At 42.5% G+C, this 25665-nt stretch overlaps 1 long non-coding RNA gene and 1 pseudogene across 1 annotated transcript; one reads left to right on the plus strand and one right to left on the minus strand.

The window, feature by feature from the left end:
• The first annotated feature begins 13871 nt into the window (after positions 1-13871).
• LOC147961415 (uncharacterized) lies at positions 13872-18993 on the plus strand. Its single transcript, XR_015612242.1, has 4 exons — positions 13872-14096; positions 14300-14497; positions 15957-16084; positions 18428-18993. It is a non-coding gene; the product is annotated as an uncharacterized LOC147961415 (long non-coding RNA).
• LOC147961416 (UDP-glycosyltransferase 73B1-like) lies at positions 14679-15654 on the minus strand (annotated as a pseudogene).
• Positions 18994-25665: the final 6672 nt, after the last annotated feature.

The following is a 25665-nucleotide window of genomic DNA, read 5'->3' on the forward strand; positions in this document are numbered from 1 at the left end:
AATCACCGGAGCAACGCCGGAGCCACACCTGCGACACGGTGGCCCAAACCCTAGTGGATGGAGAGTTTTGCGCATGGTCGCAGGAGGACGCGCCCATCGAATCTGGCCAGAGGAGATGGAGGAGCGGGCCGAGGGGATCACGTGGGTGTGCTGGGCGCTGCCGGCGGCCGCCGAATTCGGCCGGGATCGACCACCGTAGGTGGCGGCGGCGAGGAGAGTCTCGTGGGAGAGGGACGGAGGAGGTGACGAGGGACTTGGGTGCGGTGGATGGATGGATAGGTTTGTTTATCCGAATATAGATGGATGGACGATGGATGGATGTGGGTTTCCTGGGCATGGATGGTCGGATGTTCACCACGTCATCAATCCGCGTCACAAATGAGTAACCAATGAAAATTAAGCTAGTAGTCATCACTTCTGCACGGGCTAGCAATTTAATTTACATACCAAATCATTGGAAATACTAAAATATTTTTTCGTGAATGCATCAATGCAAGAATAGCTATATAGAGGACAAAGAATTGGCATTATACCAAAAACTCAAGCAACGTCGCGGGTTATGATTGAATTTCAGAGGCATTCTTTTCACTTTTGTGATCCATGTCCATGGCCTATTTCAAATTCACTCGGAGTTTTGGCAACAACCATAAGACGTGCATATTGTGGCGAGATGTCCTAGATGAATCCATATTGGAGGGGCTCGGTTGCAACTTGTTTCCTGGTACTCCTTGGAAAGTACAAACAAGTAACAACATTTGAATATGGAAAGTGTAAGTCGATAGAAATTTTATGCACATAAAGTTCATTTTTCATTTCCCGAGTGCGAAAAACTGTTTTTTAAGAAACTACCAAATATTTGTTGCAAAATGGCACCATTCGATTTTTCAAAAATATTAGACCGTATTTTATGTCAAAGTAACCAAATGGTCGCACCTTAATAGCTTTCTGTCCACATCTCGTCAAATTGACAAATTTCTGCCGATTCAGCAGTAACTGGATCTATTTTTAACTACAACTGCCTCACAGTTTGGTCTTTTTTTCTAAAATTCATTTATGGGTACACAAGTAGCTATTTCATCATAGATCCACCAAGAGTATTGCAAGATTCCATCTCTAGCTATGAACGGCCATACTCGTCATTTGAACGCATTTTGAAATTGGCATAAGAAAATAAAAAATAGAAAATATATAAAATATTTGCATTGTGTCATTATATGTGACCTAGTTTTCATCCTATATTTTCCGTATACATCGAGAACATTTTTCTTTCTTTCTGTTGGTTTTCATTCTACGTTTTTCATATACGTCAAGAACATTTTTAATGCATGTTTAATATCTTTTAAATACTTGTTTAACATTTTTTCAAATGCTTGCTTTAACATTTTCTAAATACAAGATTGACTTTGTTCACACACATTGTATACTTCTGTATACATTTTTCTTATACATGAGACACAAATTTTTTATACACAATTAACAATTTCAAATGCTTGGTTAGAACTTTTTAAATACATAGTCAACATTTTTATATACAACATTTAAATATTTTTTAAAATACAAGATTAATATTTTTAATACATTGTTAATATTTTTTATTTACACATTTTAACATTTTTAAATGCTTGATTTACATTTTTATATAATTGTTTAACATTTTTTAAATGCTCGATTAACATTTTTAAATACATGAACAACTTTTTACACACACATTGTATATTTTTTGTACATATGGTAATCATTTTCTTTATACACATGTAAGATTTTTAAATGCTTGGTTAACATTTTTTCAAACATTTTATGTGAAGTTTGTTTTTCAATATATATATATATATATAGAATAATTGGAAGTATAAATAATAAAGAAAAGTAAAAAAAGAATGAACGAACAAAAAACAGACCAAAAAACGAGCCGCGGCCCAGTAGTTGGCCCACTCGGCGGACGAAAAATATAAAAGAAAAAAAGGTGCTCTTGTCCCACCAAGGCCGAAGCCTACTCGACACTACCCATTAAAGGCGTGTTCGGAATCTCTCCCGTCTGCTAACTCCGCTCCGCGCGAGGAGCGCGGTCTGAGCCGCTCCCAGCAATATTGTTGGCGCTCCGTCCGCTCCGGGAGCTACTGGGGCAGAGCGGATAGTATCCGACAGGGCCTAAATAGGTTACGGGTAAGAATGTACCAGTGTCTTTGTTGCGGTGTGGTGGTTTGTCTCCTTAGGGGAACTCGACTGGTAGCTAGTTCGAATCACGTGGTGTGGTTTCTTTTTTGCTATATTCACCTTTGTGGGACGGGTCCTTTTTTTCTTTGAGAGTGGCAGTTTGAATCTTAGATGTAGATACACCTATTATAAAATATGTATAGAAAAAATCTCGTGTGTACATCTGGACATCCTATGTTCGCACACAAAATTTCGGTGAACAAGGACATTTTTGTTGCATGTGTAAAAAAGATTGAAAATGGCTTGTGAATAGCTGTAATCAAGCATCGAAAATTGTCTTTTACACACAAGCCACAAAAAATGTCATTTTTCATCGAAACTTGGTGCACACACAGTGTCCGGATTTACAAGCGGGGTTTTTTCTTGATTTTTTTTAACTTTTTAAAATATGTATTTAGACAATGGGTGCATATACACCTATGAGCCAAAGTGAATTTTTGCCTTTTTCTGCTTTATTCACCTTTGTGGGACGGGTCCCACATGTCATTTGTACTGTGTTAGTTGGCCCCGTTTGTAAATGTAGACCCATTTTAGTCAACTAGTCAATCTATGGACGGACTGACACTACAACCAAATCATAAGCAAAAATGACACGACACATAGATAAAATTGATGATGTGGACGTCCAGTCATCCATGTTACAACACCATGACCATCTGGATTGGTCGTAATCAGCTAGAAATAAGGCTATCGACCAGTATTGTCTGCTTATGACCATTTTGTGTAATGCAATTACGACCTTTTTGACCAAAATAGTCACTATGGTTTATGGTTTCGACTCTCCTAAACAGGCCACGACCAATTGGATCGAAATGGTCATAGATTTATGACGATTTGTTCCACGGTCACTGCCAAAAGGTCATAATTGAGCATATTTCTTGTAGTGGTTTCCACTGTTTTTCCAACCGGGCTCGCACCCCTTTTCATTAATTTTGCAATCAACGGAAATACAATGTTCCAGAAATTCTCTAGGAATCAAACCCAAAATAAGACTGAAAGGGGAGGAGCGAGCTGGAACATCAACATGAAACCCACCGCAAAAAAACCCTAAAACGGATCAGCCGCCATGGGACGAAAACCTGACGACACTGACTAGCCACTACCCTAACCACGGAGCAGAGTACGAAAAACCTGAGAGACTACACACCTACTCAGGGACAAAATATCTCCCAACATCACAGAACTTCCAGAGTGGGCATCAAACCCCAGTGGACTGGTAAACGAGCAGATTAGCCGATCTGGATCCCATCTCCATCCCTCAAGAGCATCACACCTCGCGAGTGAGACCCGTCCGCCAGAGCTGCTGCCGCATAAGCCAACCTCTTCACGCCAGCCTGAAACTTTGACCTATCTTCTTCTTTCAGCAATCCTGCCCAATACAACATAAAAGAGCACGAACTGAAAACAACCTCTAGCGGAGTATGAGCATTATAATTGTCGAACGTGACTTTATTTCGAAGACACCAGATCCCCCAACACATAGCAGCAATAATCATCATATAGAATCTTTTTCCTCCTGGGAAAAAATTATATAACCATGCCCAACATTGCCATAGAGACCGAGGGCAGCAAGAAGCTCCAGCCGTAATACCCAGGGTCCCCAAACCGTTCGAGCAAGCGAACATGTAAAGAACAAATGATTTGCAGTTTCCATGTTAGTGCAGAAAGAGCAAATAGGATTCCCGGGACAATTCCTCTTCCATAAATTATCCCGAATAAGGACAGCATTTTGAAATAGCTACCACAGAAATATTTTGATTTTCAATGGGATACTAGCTTTCCAGATCCACTTAAAGTTAGGACTAGCTAAATCCCTCTCCAACCATTCATATACAAATTTAGTAGTAATCTTTTTTTCTTATTGAGATTCCAGAACACAGTATCAGGGGTACTGTTTAAGGCAAAAAAAATTGCCTCAGATACCACCCACTCCCACTGATCATTAACCTCCCCAAACAACCTACGTCTGAAATCCATCTTGTATTTTTTGCCACAAAATCGGCAATAGTACCATCCTGATCCTGACAAATGCTGAACATGATAGGAATTTTTTCACGCAAGGGGGTAACATCTAACCATGGAGCATGCCAAACCCTAGCCAAGTTTCCACTATTAATCTTGACAGCCCCCCTGCCATATATGTCTCCTTGACTTTCATAATTGCTTTCCACCAGGGGGACTCCGAAAAACGACTACGAATATTGGCTACAGTTTTGTTTCTGAAATATCTGGCACGAATAATTCGCTGCCATAGCCCATCGCTAGTTTGAAGCTTCCACCACCATTTACTCAAAAGACTAATGTTCTACTTATGGAGATCCTTGATCCCCAGCCCACCTATTCTTTTGGAACGGCAAACCCTAGTCCATTTAACCATATGGTAAGCAGACACAGACTTTGGAAACCCTTGATCCCCAGCCCACATATTCCACTGTTGTACTCTAGTGTTTGCATGTTACGGCGAGCTGACGCGGCCGGACCCCATACTGCTAGCGTCTGCATTCGCGGGTTCAGCGCCGTAGGGGCCAAAGTTCCCCCGTTAGAAGGCTTCGGGCGGGCGGCGACCGCAGAGGGTGCCCCATTATCGCCCCCACCATCCTTTGGGTTCCCTTTGGCCAGGCTCGGCTTCGTTCCCACACGGGCGTCACAGACGCAGACTTTGCGGCTGGGGACGACGGAGGCCCAGCTCCTAGGAAGGGCCGGCCCTGGGGCATGGGCGACGGGGCGACGGCCCAGGGCCCAGGCAAGGGGGGGCACATGATGGTGAAGGAAATATGCCCTAGAGGCAATAATAAAGTTATTATTTATTTCCTTATAATCATGATAAATGTTTATTATTCATGCTAGAATTGTATTAACCGGAAACATAATACATGTGTGAACACATAGACAAACAAAGTGTCACTAGTATGCCTCTACTTGACTAGCTCGTTAATCAAAGATGGTTATGTTTTCTAACCATGAACAATGAGTTGTTATTTGATTAACGAGGTCACATCATTAGTTGAATGATCTGATTGACATGACCCATTCCATTAGCTTAGCACCTGATCGTTTAGTATGTTGCTATTGCTTTCTTCATGACTTATACATGTTCCTATAACTATGAGATTATGCAACTCCCGTTTACCGGAGGAACACTTTGGGTACTACCAAACGTCACAACGTAACTGGGTGATTATAAAGGAGTACTACAGGTGTCTCCAATGGTACATGTTGGGTTGGCGTATTTCGAGATTAGGTTTTGTCACTCCGATTGTCGGAGAGGTATCTCTGGGCCCTCTCGGTAATACACATCACATAAGCCTTGCAAGCATTACAACTAATATGTTAGTTGTGAAATGATGTATTACGGAACGAGTAAAGAGACTTGCCGGTAACGAGATTGAACTAGGTATTGGATACCGACGATCGAATCTCGGGCAAGTAACATACCGATGACAAAGGGAACAACGTATGTTGTTATGCGGTCTGACCGATAAAGATCTTCGTAGAATATGTAGGAGCCAATATGGGCATCCAGGTCCCACTATTGGTTATTGACCGGAGACGTGTCTCGGTCATGTCTACATTGTTCTCGAACCGTAGGGTCCGCACGCTTAACGTTACGATGACAATTATTATGAGTTTATGCATTTTGATGTACCGAAGGTTGTTCGGAGTCCCGGATGTGATCACGGACATGACGAGGAGTCTCGAAATGGTCGAGACATAAAGATTGATATATTGGAAGCCTATGTTTGGACATCGGAAGTGTTCTGGGTGAAATCAGGATTTTACCGGAGTACCGGGAGGTTACCGGAACCCCCCCGGGAATCATATGGGCCTTAGTGGGCCTTAGTGGAAAGGTGAAAGGGCTGCCCATAAGGGCTGCGCGCCTCCCCCCTCCCCTAGTCCTATTAGGACTAGGAGAGGTGGCCGGCCACCCCTCTCCCTCTTTCCCCCTTGGGAATCCTAGTTGGAATAGGATTGGGGGGGGGGGAGTCCTACTCCCGGTAGGAGTAGGACTCCTCCTGCGCCTCCATAGGGCTGGCCGCACCCCTCCCCCTTGGCTCCTTTATATACGGAGGCAGGGGCACCTCTAGACACACAAGTTGATCATTGAGATCGTTCCTTAGCCGTGTGCGGTGCCCCCTGCCACCATATTCCACCTCGATCATGTCAGTGTAGTGCTTAGGCGAAGCCCTGCGTCGGTAGAACATCAAGATCGTCACCACGCCGTCGTGCTGACGGAACTCTTCCCCGACGCTTTGCTGGATCGGAGCCCGGGGATCGTCATCGAGCTGTACGTGTGCTAAGAACTCGGAGGTGCCGGAGTAACGGTGCTTGGATCGGTCGGATCGGGAAGAAGACGTACGACTACTTCCTCTACGTTGTGTCAACGCTTCCGTTGCGATCTACAAGGGTACGTAGATCAAACTCTCCCCTCATTGCTATGCATCACCATGATCTTGCGTGTGCGTAGGAAATTTTTTGAAATTACTACGTTCCCCAACAGTGGCATCCGAGCCTAGGTTTTATGGTTTGATGTTATTTGCACGAGTAGAACACAAGTGAGTTGTGGACGATACAAGTCATACTGCCTACCAGCATGTCATACTTTGGTTCGGCGGTATTGTTGGACGAGACGACCCGGACCAACCTTACGCGTACGCTTACGCGAGACCGGTTCCCTCGACGTGCTTTGCACATAGATGGCTTGCGGGCGATTGTCTCTCCAACTTTAGTTGAACCGAGTGTGGCTACGCCCGGTCCTTGCGAAGGTTAAAACAGAGTCTATTTGACAAACTATCGTTGTGGTTTTGATGCGTAGGTGAGATTGGTTCTTGCTTAAGCTCGTAGCAGCCACGTAAAACATGCAACAACAAAGTAGAGGACATCTAACTTGTTTTTGCAGGGCATGTTGTGATGTGATATGGTCAAGGCATGATGCTAAATTTTATTGTATGAGATGATCATGTTTTGTAACCGAGTTATCGGCAACTGGCAGGAGCCATATGGTTGTCGCTTTATTGTATGCAATGCAATCGCGATGTAATGCTTTACTTTATTACTAAACGATAGTGATAGTCGTGGAAGCATAAGATTGGCGAGACAACAACGATGCTACGATGGAGATCAAGGTGTCGTGCCGGTGACGATGGTGATCATAACGGTGCTTCGGAGATGGAGATCACAAGCACAAGATGATGATGACCATATCATATCACTTATATTGATTGCATGTGATGTTTATCTTTTTATGCATCTTATCTTGCTTTGATTGATGGTAGCATTATAAGATGATCTCTCACTAAATTATCAAGAAGTGTTCTCCCTGAGTATGCACCGTTGCCAAAGTTCGTCGTGCCCAGACACCACGTGATGATCGGGTGTGATAAGCTCTACGTCCATCTACAACGGGTGCAAGCCAGTTTTGCACACGCAGAATACTTAGGTTAGACTTGACGAGCCTAGCATATACAGATATGGCCTCGGAACACGGAGACCGAAAGGTCGAGCGTGAATCATATAGTAGATATGATCAACATAACGATGTTCACCATTGAAAACTATTCCATCTCACGTGATGATCGGTTATGGTTTAGTTGATTTGGATCACGTGATCACTTAGAGGATTAGAGGGATGTCTATCTAAGTGGGAGTTCTTAAGTAATATGATTAATTGAACTTAAACTTATCATGAACTTAGTACCTGATAGTATCTTGCTTGTTTATGTTGATTGTAGATAGATGGCTCGTGATGTTGTTCCGTTGAATTTTAATGCGTTCCTTGAGAAAGCAAAGTTGAAAGATGATGATAGCAATTATACGGACTGGGTCCGTAACTTGAGGATTATCCTCATTGCTGCTCAGAAGAATTACGTCCTGGAAGCACCGCTGGGTGCCAGGCCTGCTGCTGGAGCAACACCAGATGTTATGAACATCTGGCAGAGCAAAGCTGATGACTACTCGATAGTTCAGTGTGCCATGCTTTACGGCTTAGAATCGGGACTTCAACGACGTTTTGAACGTCATGGAGCATATGAGATGTTCCAGGAGTTGAAGTTAATATTTCAAGCAAATGCCCGGATTGAGAGATATGAAGTCTCCAATAAGTTCTATAGCTGCAAGATGGAGGAGAACAGTTCTGTCAGTGAGCATATACTCAAAATGTCTGGGTATAATAATCACTTGATTCAATTGGGAGTTAATCTTCCAGATGATTGCGTCATTGACAGAATTCTCCAATCACTGCCACCAAGCTACAAGAGCTTCATGATGAACTATAATATGCAAGGGATGAACAAGACTATTCCCGAGCTCTTCGCAATGCTGAAAGCTGCGGAGGTAGAAATCAAGAAGGAGCATCAAGTGTTGATGGTTAACAAGACCACTAGTTTTAAGAAAAAGGGCAAAGGAAAGAAAAAGGGGAACTTCAAGAAGAACAGCAAGCAAGTTGCTGCTCAGGAGAAGAAACCCAAGTCTGGACCTAAGCCTGAAACTGGGTGCTTCTACTGCAAGCAGACTGGTCACTGGAAGCGGAACTGCCCCAAGTATTTGGCGGATAAGAAGGATGGCAAGGTGAACAAAGGTATATGTGATATACATGTTATTGATGTGTACCTTACTAGAGCTCGCAGTAGCACCTGGGTATTTGATACTGGTTCTGTTGCTAATATTTGCAACTCGAAACAGGGACTACGGAATAAGCGGGCACTGGCAAAGGACGAGGTGACGATGCGCGTGGGAAACGGTTCCAAAGTCGATGTGATCGCGGTCGGCACGCTACCTCTACATCTACCTTCGGGATTAATAGTAGACCTAAATAATTGTTATTTGGTGCCAGCGTTGAGCATGAACATTATATCTGGATCTTGTTTAATGCGAGACGGTTATTCATTTAAATCAGAGAATAATGGTTGTTCTATTTATATGAGTAATATCTTTTATGGTCATGCACCCTTGAAGAGTGGTCTATTCTTGTTGAATCCCGATAGTAGTAACACACATATTGATAATGTTGAAGCCAAAAGATGCATAGTTGATAATGATGGTGCAACTTATTTGTGGCACTGCCGTTTGGGTCATATCGGTGTAAAGCGCATGAAGAAACTCCATACTGATGGACTTTTGGAACCACTTGATTATGAATCACTTGGTACTTGTGAACCATGCCTCATGGGCAAGATGACTAAAACACCGTTCTCCGGTACTATGGAGAGAGCAACAGATTTGTTGGAAATCATACATACCGATGTATGTGGTCCGATAAATATTGAGGCTCGTGGCGGATATCGTTATTTTCTCACCTTCACAGATGATTTAAGCAGATATGGGTATATCTACTTAATGAAACATAAGTCTGAAACATTTGAAAAGTTCAAAAAATTTCAGAGTGAAGTTGAAAATCATCGTAACAAGAAAATAAAGTTTCTACGATCTGATCGTGGAGGAGAATATTTGAGTTACGAGTTTGGTGTACATTTGAAAAACTGTGGAATAGTTTCGCAACTCACGCCACCCGGAACACCACAGCGTAATGGTGTGTCCGAACGTCGTAATCGTACTTTACTAGATATGGTGCGATCTATGATGTCTCTTACAGATTTACCGCTATCGTTTTGGGGTTATGCTTTAGAGAGGGCCGCATTCACGTTAAATAGGGCAGCGTCAAAATCCGTTGAGACGACGCCGTATGAACTATGGTTTGGCAAGAAACCAAAGTTGTCGTTTCTTAAAGTTTGGGGTTGCGATGCTTATGTGAAAAAGCTTCAACCTGATAAGCTCGAACCCAAATCGGAGAAATGTGTCTTCATAGGATACCCAGAGGAGACTGTTGGGTACACCTTCTATCACAGATCCGAAGGCAAGACATTTGTTGCTAAGAAAGGATCCTTTCTAGAGAAGGAGTTTCTCTCGAAAGAAGTGAGTGGGAGGAAAGAGAACTTGACGAGGTAACTGTACCTACTCCCTTACTGGAAAGTAGTACATCACAGAAAACTGTTTCAGTGACACCTACACCAGTTAGTGAGGAAGCTAATGATAATGATCATGAAACTTCAGATCAAGATACTACTGAACCTCGTAGATCAACCAGAGTAAGATCCGCACCAGAGTGGTACGGTAATCCTATTCTGGAAGTCATGCTACTAGATCATGATGAACCTACAAACTATGAAGAAGCGATGGTGAGCCCAGATTCCACAAAGTGGCTTGAAGCCATGAAATCTGAGATGGGATCCATGTATGAGAACAAAGTATGGACTTTGGTTGACTTGCCCGATGATCGGCAAGCAATTGAGAATAAATGGATCTTCAAGAAGAAGACTGACGCTGACGGTAATGTTACTGTCTACAAAGCTCAACTTGTCGTGAAAGGTTTTCGACAAGTTCAAGGGGTTGACTACGATGAGACTTTCTCACCTGTAGCGATGCTTAAGTCTGTCCGAATCATGTTAGCGATTGCCGCATTTTATGATTATGAAATTTGGCAGATGGATGTCAAAACTGCATTCCTGAATGGATTTCTGGAAGAAGAGTTGTATATGATGCAACCGGAAGGTTTTGTCGATCCAAAGGGAGCTAACAAAGTGTGCAAGCTCCAACGATCCATTTATGGACTGGTGCAAGCTTCTCGGAGTTGGAATAAACGCTTTGATAGTGTGATCAAAGCATTTGGTTTTATACAGACTTTCGGAGAAGCCTATATTTACAAGAAAGTGAGTGGGAGCTCTGTAGCATTTCTGATATTATATGTGGATGACATATTATTGATTGGAAATGATATAGAATTTCTGGATAGCATAAAGGGATATTTGAATAAGAGTTTTTCAATGAAAGACCTCGGTGAAGCTGCTTACATATTAGGCATAAAGATCTATAGAGATAGATCAAGACGCTTAATTGGACTTTCACAAAGCACATACCTTGACAAGATTTTGAAGAAGTTCAAAATGGATCAAGCAAAGAAAGGGTTCTTACCTGTGTTACAAGGTGTGAAGTTGAGTAAGACTCAATGCCCGACCACTGCAGAAGATAGAGAGAAAATGAAAGATGTTCCCTATGCTTCAGCCATAGGCTCTATCATGTATGCAATGCTGTGTACCAGACCTGATGTGTGCCTTGCTATAAGTTTAGCAGGGAGGTACCAAAGTAATCCAGGAGTGGATCACTGGACAGCAGTCAAGAACATCCTGAAATACCTGAAAAGGACTAAGGATATGTTTCTCGTATATGGAGGTGACAAAGAGCTCACCGTAAAAGGTTACGTTGATGCAAGCTTTGACACTGATCCGGACGATTCTAAATCGCAAACCGGATACGTGTTTACATTGAACGGTGGAGCTGTCAGTTGGTGCAGTTCTAAACAAAGCGTCGTAGCAGGATCTACATGTGAAGCGGAGTACATAGCTGCTTCGGAAGCAGCGAACGAAGGAGTCTGGATGAAGGAGTTCATATCCGATCTAGGTGTCATACCTAGTGCATCGGGTCCAATGAAAATCTTTTGTGATAATACTGGTGCAATTGCCTTGGCAAAGGAATCCAGATTTCACAAAAGGACCAAGCACATCAAGAGACGCTTCAATTCCATCCGGGATCTAGTCCAGGTGGGAGACATAGAGATTTGCAAGATACATACGGATCTGAATGTTGCAGACCCGTTGACTAAGCCTCTTCCACGAGCAAAACATGATCAGCACCAAGACTCCATGGGTGTTAGAATCATTATAGTGTAATCTAGATTATTGACTAGTGCAAGTGGGAGACTGAAGGAAATATGCCCTAGAGGCAATAATAAAGTTATTATTTATTTCCTTATAATCATGATAAATGTTTATTATTCATGCTAGAATTGTATTAACCGGAAACATAATACATGTGTGAATACATAGACAAACAAAGTGTCACTAGTATGCCTCTACTTGACTAGCTCGTTAATCAAAGATGGTTATGTTTTCTAACCATGAACAATGAGTTGTTATTTGATTAACGAGGTCACATCATTAGTTGAATGATCTGATTGACATGACCCATTCCATTAGCTTAGCACCCGATCGTTTAGTATGTTGCTATTGATTTCTTCATGACTTATACATGTTCCTATAACTATGAGATTATGCAACTCCCGTTTACCGGAGGAACACTTTGGGTACTACCAAACGTCACAATGTAACTGGGTGATTATAAAGGAGTACTACAGGTGTCTCCAATGGTACATGTTGGGTTGGCGTATTTCGAGATTAGGTTTTGTCACTCCGATTGTCGGAGAGGTATCTCTGGGCCCTGTCGGTAATACACATCACATAAGCCTTGCAAGCATTACAACTAATATGTTAGTTGTGAAATGATGTATTACGGAACGAGTAAAGAGACTTGCCGGTAACGAGATTGAACTAGGTATTGGATACCGACGATCGAATCTCGGGCAAGTAACATACCGATGACAAAGGGAACAACGTATGTTGTTATGCGGTCTGACCGATAAAGATCGTCGTAGAATATGTAGGAGCCAATATGGGCATCCAGGTCCCGCTATTGGTTATTGACCGGAGACGTGTCTCGGTCATGTCTACATTGTTCTCGAACCATAGGGTCCGCACACTTAACGTTACGATGACAGTTATTATGAGTTTATGCATTTTGATGTACCGAAGGTTGTTCGGAGTCCCGGATGTGATCACGGACATGACGAGGAGTCTCGAAATGGTCGAGATATAAAGATTGATATATTGGAAGCCTATGTTTGGACATCGGAAGTGTTCCGGGTGAAATCAGGATTTTACCGGAGTACCGGGAGGTTACCGAAACCCCCCCGGGAATCATATGGGCCTTAGTGGGCCTTAGTGGAAAGGTGAAAGGGCTGCCCATAAGGGCTGCGCGCCTCCCCCCTCCCCTAGTCCTATTAGGACTAGGAGAGGTGGCCGGCCACCCCTCTCCCTCTTTCCCCCTTGGGAATCCTAGTTGGAATAGGATTGGGGGGGGGAGTCCTACTCCCGGTAGGAGTAGGACTCCTCCTGCGCCTCCATAGGGCTGGCCGCACCCCTCCCCCTTGGCTCCTTTATATACGGAGGCAGGGGGCACCTCTAGACACACAAGTTGATCATTGAGATCGTTCCTTAGCCGTGTGCGGTGCCCCCTGCCACCATATTCCACCTCGATCATATCGTTGTAGTGCTTAGGCGAAGCCCTGCGTCGGTAGAGCATCAAGATCGTCACCACGCCGTCGTGCTGACGGAACTCTTCCCCGACGCTTTGCTGGATCGGAGCCCGGGGATCGTCATCGAGCTGTACGTGTGCTAAGAACTCAGAGGTGCCGGAGTAACGGTGCTTGGATCGGTCGGATCGGGAAGAAGACGTACGACTACTTCCTCTACGTTGTGTCAACGCTTCCGTTGCGATCTACAAGGATACGTAGATCATACTCTCCCCTCGTTGCTATGCATCACCATGATCTTGCGTGTGCGTAGGAAATTTTTTGAAATTACTACGTTCCCCAACAGATGGAGTATACACATATACTATAGCCCAGCAAAAAGCAAGTAAAAAATTACAAAAGAATTAAAGAAAAGAAATAGGATGGGCTAGGCGCCCAGATATAGCTAGCTAGCGATCGCTGATGGACAAGCGTAGGCGAAGCGGCACCGTGACTCACGCTCGTTTCGACGTTTCCTTCGTAGGTTCGTCATCCTCGCCCGCTTGTCGGCCTTCTCGCTCGCTCGGCGCCTTGCCCCTTGGCCCTTGCCGTGTCGCCCTCGCCTCACCGGCTCGCCGTCGCCGCCACACAGTAGTCCCGCAGGCAGGCGGCAGCCCGGCCAATCGGCCATTCGGCATTCGGCACGGCGGCACCGCGGCAATACGGCAATAACTATACAAGTACGCATCCGACAGGAAGTCAAGAAGTATGCATCCATGTTCCTGTCCATCCCCGAACCTCAATTTGACAATCTCAGTAGTTTATTTATTCTTTATTTAGTATGTACGTATTGTAATCCAATCTATCAATTTTTTGTCATTCTATGTAACATGTCTAGGGTTCCAATCATCCGATCTATAAATTCCTAATTTTTTGTATGCTCTTTTGATCTTTTCTTCATGATTTTAGGACATTAGCCTGCCATGTTACCTAAGAAGAAGTAATTGTCGGGTGCTGAAAAAAGGAGGAAAAAGAAAGGAAGTGATCTATAAATTCTAGATTGTGCCCTTAATGACTTCGCATCAAGAAATGACCGAAGAAACCTTTTTGAAGCACTGAAGTATTATTGTTGTCGATGGAGTCAGTCTAATTTTGTTCTTATTTGAGGTAATCATGTCATGTTAGTTTCATTTTGCGATCTTTTTAGTACCATTGTTTTTTATGAAGTCGGTTCAAATTTGGTTATTATTGTTCTCGATGGAGTCATTTGAATTATTATACTCATATTTTAAACTAAAGATGTGTGGTTGAAAGTTACTTTTAATAAGTTATATATATGTAACATACGCATGCATATATATTATTTTAGGACTTAGGACATAAGGGTCCATGTCGTCAAGTTCGCCTAGGACCTCCCGAAACACAGGGCCGGCCCTGGTCATACTCAATCATGTTGTGGACTCCGGCGGGCCATGAGCTCGTCCACCAGCCGTCCAGCGTCACAGTAGGACGAGACACCCTTCTCCACCACATTTCTTGCCTTGGCACCGAGATCTTGAGCCTTCTTCGGTATTGCCTCACCTCCTCCATCAGTCTCCTGACTGACTCGGCAATTACGCCGCCTCCGATCACCCGGTGGGCATCCGGCTCCGCCGATGACGCGTAGTCCTTGGCACCGATGCTGACGCACAGCTCAAGCACCTCCACGACGAGCTTCTCGTTATAGAACTGGTCTGCGTATCATGGCCAAGTCACGATCGGCATGCCGGCGCTCACCGCCTCCAGCATCGAGTTCCACCCGCAGTGCGTCACAAAGCAGCCCACGGCTAGGTGGTTTAGGATGATCCCACGCAAAGCTGTCGGGAAGCCTTCTAGCAACCATAGGTCTGACGATGCCGCGTCGGCGCCGGAGATGACACACACAAAGTTCTTGCCTGAGAGGTCGAGGCCGCGGGCGAACTCCCGTAGCTGCTCCGGCGAGAAGCTGGTTAGCGTACCAAATGCTACGTATGCCACAGAGCCAGCCGGCTTGGAGTCGAGCCAGCAGAGACAGCTGTCCGCCTTAGGGGACTGGCGACAACGTGGTTTGGCCTTGGCTACAAACATTGAGAAGGTACTCTCTTCTTCTTCCTCTGTTCTTTCCTTTTACTTTGGGCACGTGGTCATTGAGACACCACTATGCTGTATAGCCTTTGGTCATGGCCTTGCTGCCATGGCTTTGGTTTGGCCTCAATTGGATTGGTATATGATGTTTTAGTATGTTTTACCAACGTTTTAGTATTATTAGTCAACATAATTGTCTACTTGTGAATCAAATAACTTGACATGTTATTTTCTTTTAGGAGCATATTTCTCATTCTTCTCTAGAGGAAAAAAAAACTTGCTGCTTATATATTAATACCCTAATTCCTTTCTCAAGGCACGCAAAATTGGAGTTGTGTGATGATAAGTTAACATTTTTTGAGGGATTTGTTTGCTTCTCATGAAATAGAATGGATTGTAACTCTGCGCTACCGTTAATTGTTTAGTTTATTTATTTATCAAAGGTTAATTGTTTGAAACTTGCATGCATCAAGGCTATACTTGTACATGTCAACAGCGTCACTCAACTGTTTGCGTTGTTCAGGAAGTCACTTTCTACCAGGACTAGCGACCTAGCATCTCAAAGGCGTGTGCGTTGGCCAAGTAGGATCAGCTCAGTCTCGTTGTCTTTGTCCAGCTCACCACCGTCATTGACAGCTACACACATTAAAGGTGAGACCTCTCCCCTTCTCTACTTCTCCTTGCTCTAGGCACGTGGTCATTGAAACCATGACTATTTAGGTTCTGTTGTATGGAGGATATATGCATAGGTATGTATTTATTGGTTTTAAGCATGCTTCTTAGAAAAAAAATATCTATCCAATTTAAACACTGCATGTCTTCCATGCTTGTGGCATGGGGGTTAGCGTTACTCGAGGGAATAAGACTTTGCATGCAGCTTTGAGTGAAGTTTGTTTTCAACCTTGAGGTTGTAGAGCACGACGAAAATGAACCTCCATGTCTAAATCCTTGAAATCTGTACCCTATACTCTTTGATCCCGGTCAATATAAACCCCAGATTCATTTGGCGCACTGGGAAAATAACAATCCCGGCCGGGATCACTCTCCACAGTCACTGACCACATGGGGTCAGGGCCACACGTCATATTCATCTTCCATCTCCAAATTTGTCTATGGCCCAGCCGCTACATCCAGGCTCCAGCACCAAGGCCAAGCACGACCGCTGGTCAGATGGGACAGCTGTTGCTCCTAGCGTCATCGTGCACCGCATGGGCCTCAAGTCCTGGCCCGCTGCCGCTTGCTCGGCCCTGTCGCTCAGGCCAAAAACACAGAGTAAGGTGGAGGAACGACGTCGGCGGGAGGAGAAAATGGATTGGCATCGATGGTCGTGATGTTGCCGTCGAGCCAGCGTCCCCCCGCCCCCGCGCACGTGCTCTGGATCGACAACAGCAACTGCCTGTCGAGGAGCCCAAGATGGAGTCGCCTAAAACACATTGGAGATATTATATTGTGCATTTTCACCAAGTTTTTCTGTATACTTGATAAGCGCACACCTTTGTAAATGCCCCTCTTTGTGTGGTATTCTAAGTCCCTTAGGCCCTGTTTGGTTCCAAATAAGTCACCAACTTATAAGTCGAAAAGTGCAAAAAGTGACTTATTTTGCCAAACGGACCTAACTTATAAGTCATCTCAACTTATAAGTCATAAGTTGCTCAACCTCAACTTAAAACTTATAAGTCATCCCCTTTTACGTGGGTCCAATCACCTTTACATTAAAAAATAAGATGGGAATGTGTGGTCAGGTGACTTATAAGTCAGATGACAACCAAACAGACGTGACTTATAAGTCATTGATTTTAAGTCACCTGATTTATAAGTCAGGTGACTTATTGGAACCAAACAGGCCCGGCTCAATGATTGAAAAGATGAGACGCTACAATACGAAAATCTGTCGGTGCTCCCGGGAGCGCGTGTTTCTTCACGCGAAAATATATTCTATAGTATGAAAAAATTCTAAACAAAAATTTGCCGCATACATCTCGACATCATATGTGTGCACATCCAGTTTCGAAGAAAACCGTGTGGCTTGTGTAAAAAAGACTGAAGAATGTCTTGTGAAAAACATTTTTTAACACCAGATTTGTTCTTTTTCACACGCAACACATAAGTTGTCCATTTTTCGTGAAACGTCTTAGTGAGCATGTACAATATCGAGATGTACGCGCCAAGTTTTTGTTTGGATTTTTTTGACATTTCAAAATATGTTTTAAACATATTTTAAAAACCAGGAGTGCACACTCCCATGTGCCAAAACGTCACTCTTCGCTACAATATGTGCTGCTAAGTAAGTCTCATGTAGTTTCGGTAACACATGCATTTATCTGCCATGTTCTGTTATTCCTGAACAACTTGTGCACTGCCTTTATGTGATCTCCATTTTCGATGCTTGTGAACTTAATTTATGTGTTGCTATTAAAATTGCTATATGACTTTGCTATATGTAATTGGTAACTAAGAAATTGACTTCTTGTTAGCTTGTTTATTTATCTTCTTAGATAAAGCGGTATGTGGTATATTTAGGGAAGAATCCACGAGTCTACGATTCATGAGAGAAATGTAAGGAACAGGTGGACGGTTACGAGAAAACTGATCTAAAGGATATATAAGACTAAAAAATAAGTAGAGGATCGTTACTCCAACTTTGTCATCACATAGAACAACAATCATAAAGTATGCAAGACCATCTAGATGAGTGGACGACTAAAGAAATTGATAACCTTTATCCAGTTCGTTGTCATTATGGTGCTGCTATTATCATGAGGTTGTATATGTACGTAACATGCAACATCACAGAGGCTTCTCTTAGAAGGCTATGTGTACTTAATTGGTTATAATGTTGTTAGGTGAATTGTACTACCGGGCTACATCTATTGCAATGCATTTGGGTTATTATTAGGTTAAAATGTGATGCTGCTGCTGCTCTGGCATACATCTATTGCAATGCATACATCTCCGGCAGCTATTTTTTAATGTCTGTTATTTTACTACTGGCAGGCAATTGAAAGTGTCGCTCACTGACATGGCATATAGTTATGGCGGGTGCCAAGCTATTCGGGCCACTGTTACAACCCATATCAGACTGGTTGTAATGGGAAGTATCATGAAAGTGGACTAAGAGCACTCGGCGGCGCACACCTCTGAAATCTCAGCCACCACACTGCTTTATTGGGATCCATGCCACTTTGGTGTAAATGATTGTGCGGTGTGAATACACGGCCGGTGGCGTATGAGACAACAGTTGCTACCTGTTCCGAGTCATTTATTATATCTTTGTGTGAACTAAACTAGGTCCACAAACACCCATCATGGAGACATCTCCTAGTCCCCACCAACCCTCAAGATATTTGCTAGAGTAGAATGACTCGCCATTGTTGTGCTATCAGAAAAAAAAACCAAATCAATGCTTGAAAGCGGAAACAAACTAAGCAGTCGAACTAAACATTGACAACTACCAAATAGTTTAGATTAAATTATTCCGGCTAACCTTCTTACCCCGTTGTTGGAATGTTTGCACTGGATCTGACCTTCTCAAGCATATGAGTTCAACCTCTTGAGCAAAGAGCTACGACCCCAGAAACACCTCTGCTCTACATATGTTGCTTTACTAGCAGGCCGGTGTCCACTGAAATGAAGCAAACTTCTTGCGAATTTTAATTTGCAATGAATTAAAAAAAATTGAATGCACTGTTTGAATCTACCTTGTCAGTCTATTAAAAGCTGCATTTACTATTGTCTAGCTGTGTACTCCCTCCTTTCCGGTTTATAAGGCTCAATTCAAAATTCTCACAAGCCAAAGTAGATGGTGAGTGGTGGAATATTTTTTGTAGTTTGCAAAAGAACCCAATTAATGCTCTTGTTTTCCTCAAAAAAGTATGTTTACCAATGCATTAATTGCAATGCATGCATGCATAAATTACATGCATTGGTCAATTTTCTCTTAGTACCTTGGAATCTGAACATGTGATGGAAAACAGCCAAATTGAGCCTTATGAAATGAAAAAACTATAATTTTGAGATAAGCCCTATAAACCGGAAAGGAGGGAGTATTAATCAACTTTACTATTCACTTACACTTTTTTAGGTTGCCTTGTCCATGCATCATGCTATTTTTTTTAATTTATATGTTTTAAAAAACGAGCTGTCAAAAAAATCCGGCACAATTACTCCTAGTCACTGTTTCTTTGTACGACAGCAGAGTTTTGTGGCACCATGCATTCAGCTGCTGTCCACATGCCTACTTTGTAAATGCATCGAATTTAAAGCCATGCAGCATTAATCCGTATGTGACGACCCCAGGTCATGGCAGAATTATTTTGAAAAACTCCAACCCATACTGACACATAACTCGAAAAGTTTTATTGCCGATTTTAATAAAATGATTGAAAAACGGGAATAATATATACTTCCTCCATCACAGTTTAGAAGGCATAGTTAAATTTGTGTGCATTTTCATAATAGACAAGATTTAGGGCGCATTGCATTTATTTCTAGTAGCTAATTAGTACTCCTATATACTATTTCTATATGCATGCGTAGTGTGAATACTATTTTTTAGTCCATCTCACAACCAATAGATAACCACCTAGGTCCCAGAGAATTTCTAAGCGCGCCTTCTAAACCATGACGGAGGGAGTAATTTCATTTTTTATCAATGGTATACTAAGGTGATCAGATAAAACTTTACATATAGTCGAAAGTAACAAAAAAAATGTCCCAAACTTGTGGTGAAAAATAATATAAAATAACAAACACATAAAAACCAACTCCTGAAAAACCGAAAAAATTATTTGCCACACCATTTGGTAATTGGATATTTTTATTCTCATACATAGTTCCACCATACATAGGACAAATGCTCATACATAAAGAGTGCTTGCATGCCTGTGACTACAGCCGACTTAGAGTGTTTAAGCCTTTTGCACGACAAGCTATCGACCTCTTCTCCATCATCAGTTATGTCTTGCTTCTCGGAAATGGATTTAGAAGATACACGCGAGCAATAGTCCGTCTTCCACGTACCAAATTTCATCGAACAAGGTTGACACATATGGGTCGTTGGGAGGAAGAGAGGACTGTGCGCATTTACTGTAGTTGGGTGGTTGGAAGTTGGCAGATGAGGACAACAAGTGGCCATTGGGACAGAAAATCTGGACAGGGCAGAAAGCGCGTGCACTGTTAAGCTTATATACCAACCAGTGACAAAGGAATACTAAATGAGAAAAGGTGTGAATACGAAGCAGCTAATATAGTGAGTGAGAATCCCAATGCTAGTGGATGGCAGGGATTCCGGTGGGCGTAGTCGCCGAGTGCTCCTATGCAATTTCGGGAGTATCATATACTAGTATCATACATATGATACTAGTATATGATACTACATCCGTAATGCATAGTATCATATGTTGGTATCATAAAGGACTACATTTATTGCCATGCATGACACAAAGTAGCACATCATTTAATATGATACGGTATCATGATATGATACTCAAGCCTCTATTTCTTCATTTAATTCTATGTCACTTCATCAAAATTGCTTAGTTGGCATGCATGATACTATCTATGATACTCCCATTACGGGCAGCCTCAGTGGCGGGCAGCTACAACCGCCCGCATTACAGATTTATTAGCAGTGGTTGGTTGGAGATCAGAGGCAGCAACCCCTAAGAGTCTCACCCGCCACTGGCGTTTTAGCGCCCGCCACTACTGGTCATTCTTGCAGTGCTGATAGCTTACAAGGCCCTGTGTCACCTGCAGAGGAACTAGCTTCTTTTGCAAAAAGATGTGGTCCTCCTAGAGAGAAAGAGTATGTTGGGAGGAAAACCGAGCTACATGCAGGGTTTTTTTAGACAAAGCTACATGCAAGTAAACTTGATGAAGATGAAGTCACAGTAGGGCACAATAAAATATAGGAAGCGTTTGATTTTTGCAATGCATGTAGCTCCAGATTATTTTATCTAGTTAAATTAATTTGGCAGTAGCATGGTCCTGCCTCCATAGTTCATTCCCTTATCAACACACACATCGCAACCCAAAAAACGAAACTGTTGTGTGAAGAACACAGCTTGCACGACAGCGGGACAATTCCCGATCCAACCGCCACTTGCACTTTACCGATATGCATAGATGGACTGATATACGCTGTTGTTCACACATCGTCTGCAAATCATCGTGTGCATAGCAGCACTTCCCAAAAAATCAATAGACACGTCATCTCCCACTAGAGGGGTCATACATGATGTCAAATCGGAGGTTTGATCTCCACTGCGCTAGCGACTTTGAGGGTGCAATTGTAAATCTTGGAAGGAACATAAATCACGTCGAATGTATTTGAAAAATGCTGAATCCTGCGGGCACAATAGCATATCTGGAAAACATACTCTGACGGTCGCTAGGATTGACACTAATAATTCAGCCTGGGTGATTCACCCAAGCGATGACGGTGACTTAACTTCATCAAGACAACAGGGGTGCCTGCTCCTGATGAGCCTGATGACTGGCATTCGACACCACACAATGCATCTAGAGGGAGAAGAGTGATATCATGAAGGGTACGTGTGTACGGCTACACCTTGTGAGTGTGCTCTTGTGTAGGTATTTTTAGTTTTAGATCCCTGGTCTTTGCTTTCTTTGGATAGCTTTGGTTGCATCTACTTATTGCACGAATGTGACCCTGATCTTTGTCTAGGCCCCCTCTCCATCACTAGTAGAAAAAGGGTCAAATGTGAAGCACATTAGTGCCAGTTTGAATTTAAGCCGGCACTAATGTGACCATTAGTGCCGGTTCCAACGGCTAGGCGGGCGGGCATCATTAGTACCGGTTCGTGGGCAACCTTTAGTACCGATTCATGCCACGAACCGGTACTAATGAGGCCAGTGCGGCTGTGATCAGGCTGGGGCCCCCACGAAGACCTTTAGTACCGGTTCATGGCATGAACCGGTACTAGAGTTTCTTAGTAAGCTGATTTTTAGTCTCACCTCGCCAAGAGAGAGGCAGTATGAGCGGTTTATAAGCCGTGAGTGCAGAGACAATGACGAAGAGGCGCAATGCTCACCTGCACGTTGATTAGCTTCAAGCCTTTCGGAATAGCATAGATTGCACTGAGCTATGTGCAGTGCAGTCTACACTATTCCGAAAGGCTTGAAGCAAATTAACCAGCATTGCACCTCTTTTTTATTTTTAATAACTTATTTAAACTCCGGACATCTTTTGTGTTCAGTATGCAGCATTCGAAGCGACGTCATTAATTTCCAACATGTTCAGACATTATTTGTTGTTTTTCGGTCATTTACCTAATTGTTTAGAGAGCTAAATGACCGTGAAATTGAAAATCACTACAAAATGAATTCTGAAAATGTTGAAATTTGGCATGGTATCATCATTTCACCCGCATAGCATGTGCGAAAAAGTAGAGAGGGTCACGGCAAAAACTGGACCCACTTCGTGTACAAACTGGACAAACTCTTTCGGAGTATCAGGGTTTCGGACGAGAACTCATCTGTTACACGGGCACTTCAATATTTTTTAAACTTATTTAAACTCCGGACTTCTTTTGTGTTCAGTATGCAGCATTCAAAACGACGTCATCAATTTCCAACATGTTCTGACATCATTTGTTGTTTTTCGGTCATTTACCTAATTGTTTAGAGAGCTAAATGACCGTGAAATTGAAAATCACTACAAAATGAACTCTGAAAATGTTGAAACTTGGCATGGTATCATCATTTCACCCGCATAGCATGTGTGAAAGAGTAGAGAGGGTCACGGCAAAAACTGGACGCACTTCGTGTACAAACTGGACAAACTCTTTCGGAGTATCAGGGTTTCGGACGAGAACTCATCTGTTACACGGGCACTTCAATGTTTTTAAAACTTATTTGAACTCCAGACTTCTTTTGTGTTCAGCATGCAGCATTCAAAGCGACGTCATCAATTTCCAACATGTTCTGACATCATTTGTTGTTTTTCGGTCATTTACCTAATTGTTTAGAGAGCTAAATGACTGTGAAATTGAAAATCACTACAAAATGAACTCTAAAAATGTTGAAACTTGGCATGGTATCATCATTTCACCCGCATAGCATGTGCGAAAGAGTAGAGAGGGTCACGGCAAAAACTGGACGCACTTCGTGTACAAACTGGACAAACTCTTTCGGAGTATCAGGGTTTCGGACGAGAACTCATCTGTTACACGGGCACTTCAATGTTTTTTAAACTTATTTGAACTCCGGACTTCTTTTGTGTTCAGTATGCAGCATTCAAAGCGACGTCATCAATTTCCAACATGTTCTGACATCATTTGTTGTTTTTCGGTCATTTACCTAATTGTTTAGAGAGCTAAATGACCGTGAAATTGAAAATCACTACAAAATGAACTCTGAAAATGTTGAAACTTGGTATGGTATCATCATTTCACCCGCATAGCATGTGCGAAAGAGTAGAGAGGGTCACGGCAAAAACTGCATGCACTTCATGCACAAACTGGACAAACTCTTTTGGAGTATCAGGGTTTTGGACGAGAACTCATCTGTTACCGCTACAAGAAATATGTCAACTTATGACCACCACTATTGGTCACTGAATGGTCACAAATTTCCATTTGTGAACTTTTTGTGACCAAAAACATAAGGTCAAAAGCTGGCCGTCATAAACTGACTATAGCGACCTTTCTTCTGGAATGGTCGAAGACGTTTATGACCAAAATACGTCTACTGTGGCGTTTTGGTCACTAGCAACCTCCCCAGGCCACGTAGGCATCCAGCGTGGCAATCTGACGTAGCACAAGATTCAGCCCGGTCTAATTCGATTTTCTACATGGGCCTAGCCCAACAATTCGGCCTTTTTAATGTATATTTTTCCTATTAATTTTTGCTAGCTACATGGGCCTGGCCCAGCAATTCAGCCTCTTTATTTCTAGATGCGGCCTTTTACAGCATATGATCTTTTATTTTTTGCCATTTTATTTTCCACTATTTTACATTTGTCCCAGATATCATAATATCATACACTGGTCCCACGCGTCAGAAATTTCAAATGTGCTCAAATTATTTTGATAAGTGGGTTGCATGAGTCATGTTTCCATTGCACACATTTTCAAATCACATACATAATTACTATTTCATATGAAACAGAAATTGTAGTTCTGAAACATACATGAAATTCAGAGAGAAAATACATTAAATCACATACATAATTACTATTTCATTCACAAATAGATAGAAGATACATTAAATTCCCAGATAACCCTTCCCCTACTGCTGCTACTTCTAATGTACAAAAGCAGGATCATCAGGTTTTACAAAACGCCAACACTCTCCTACTCCTTGTGCTCACCCTTCTGATGTACAGACACCTTTTAGATGAATTTGTCTGCAGAAAACATCAAAGAATCTAGTAAAAAAACTGGAATCATCAGGTTCTAACAGACTGAAAGCAACACTGAAATATATTTAGATTAGGGTAAAAACAATAAACCAACAGGAAATACAGAGTTAAAAAGCATTGGAAATACACAAGAAAATAAGGGCGTTAATGTAGCTGCAATTTACAATGTCAGAAGACCAGGAAATTAGAGATAAAGCATGGAGTATGATAAATGTGGGACTTTACATTGTAATAGAAATTGAGGATATACGGTGAAAAAATAGAGGAATTCCACTGTAAATACCTGCAGTTTATACAATGTATAAAATGGGTTATTTACAGTGTAACTCCCTAAAAAAATCTTAGGTATTCCACTGTAATACCTACAAGTTTTATAGTGACTATGCAGTAAATTACACTGTAAAACTGGGCAATATTACAGTAAAATGAAACTGAAAAAGAACACTATAGGAATGACAACAATGAAGTAGGCACAAAGACAACATTTTAGACACATCAGAGAAAATTCACTGAATAATAAGTCAGCACTCTTAAGAAACCATTTTAAACGACCAATGATCCACCACTCATGATGTAATGGGTCTACTTCCAAGTGGATGCATGATTCACTTGGTGTATTGTTGCAGAAGTGAAGAAAACAAACCCACGGTGGATGACCGACAGTTGGCACTTGATGTGCGCACCCACCCTAGCTGAACAATCCAGCTCAATCGGGTCTACTAGAACAGAAGGAAAAACTAACACTGTAAATCTACGGAGGATCACCAACAACATCCCACACTTGGATGCACACCCAGCAAGCAGATAGACAGCAACAAATGGACATTCTATATGAGAACAAAACGTCATT

The sequence above is a fragment of the Triticum urartu genome, chromosome 7A (genome assembly GCF_056163025.1).
Source record: "Triticum urartu cultivar PI428250 chromosome 7A, HENAU_Tu73, whole genome shotgun sequence".
Classification (NCBI taxonomy): Eukaryota; Viridiplantae; Streptophyta; class Magnoliopsida; order Poales; family Poaceae; genus Triticum; species Triticum urartu.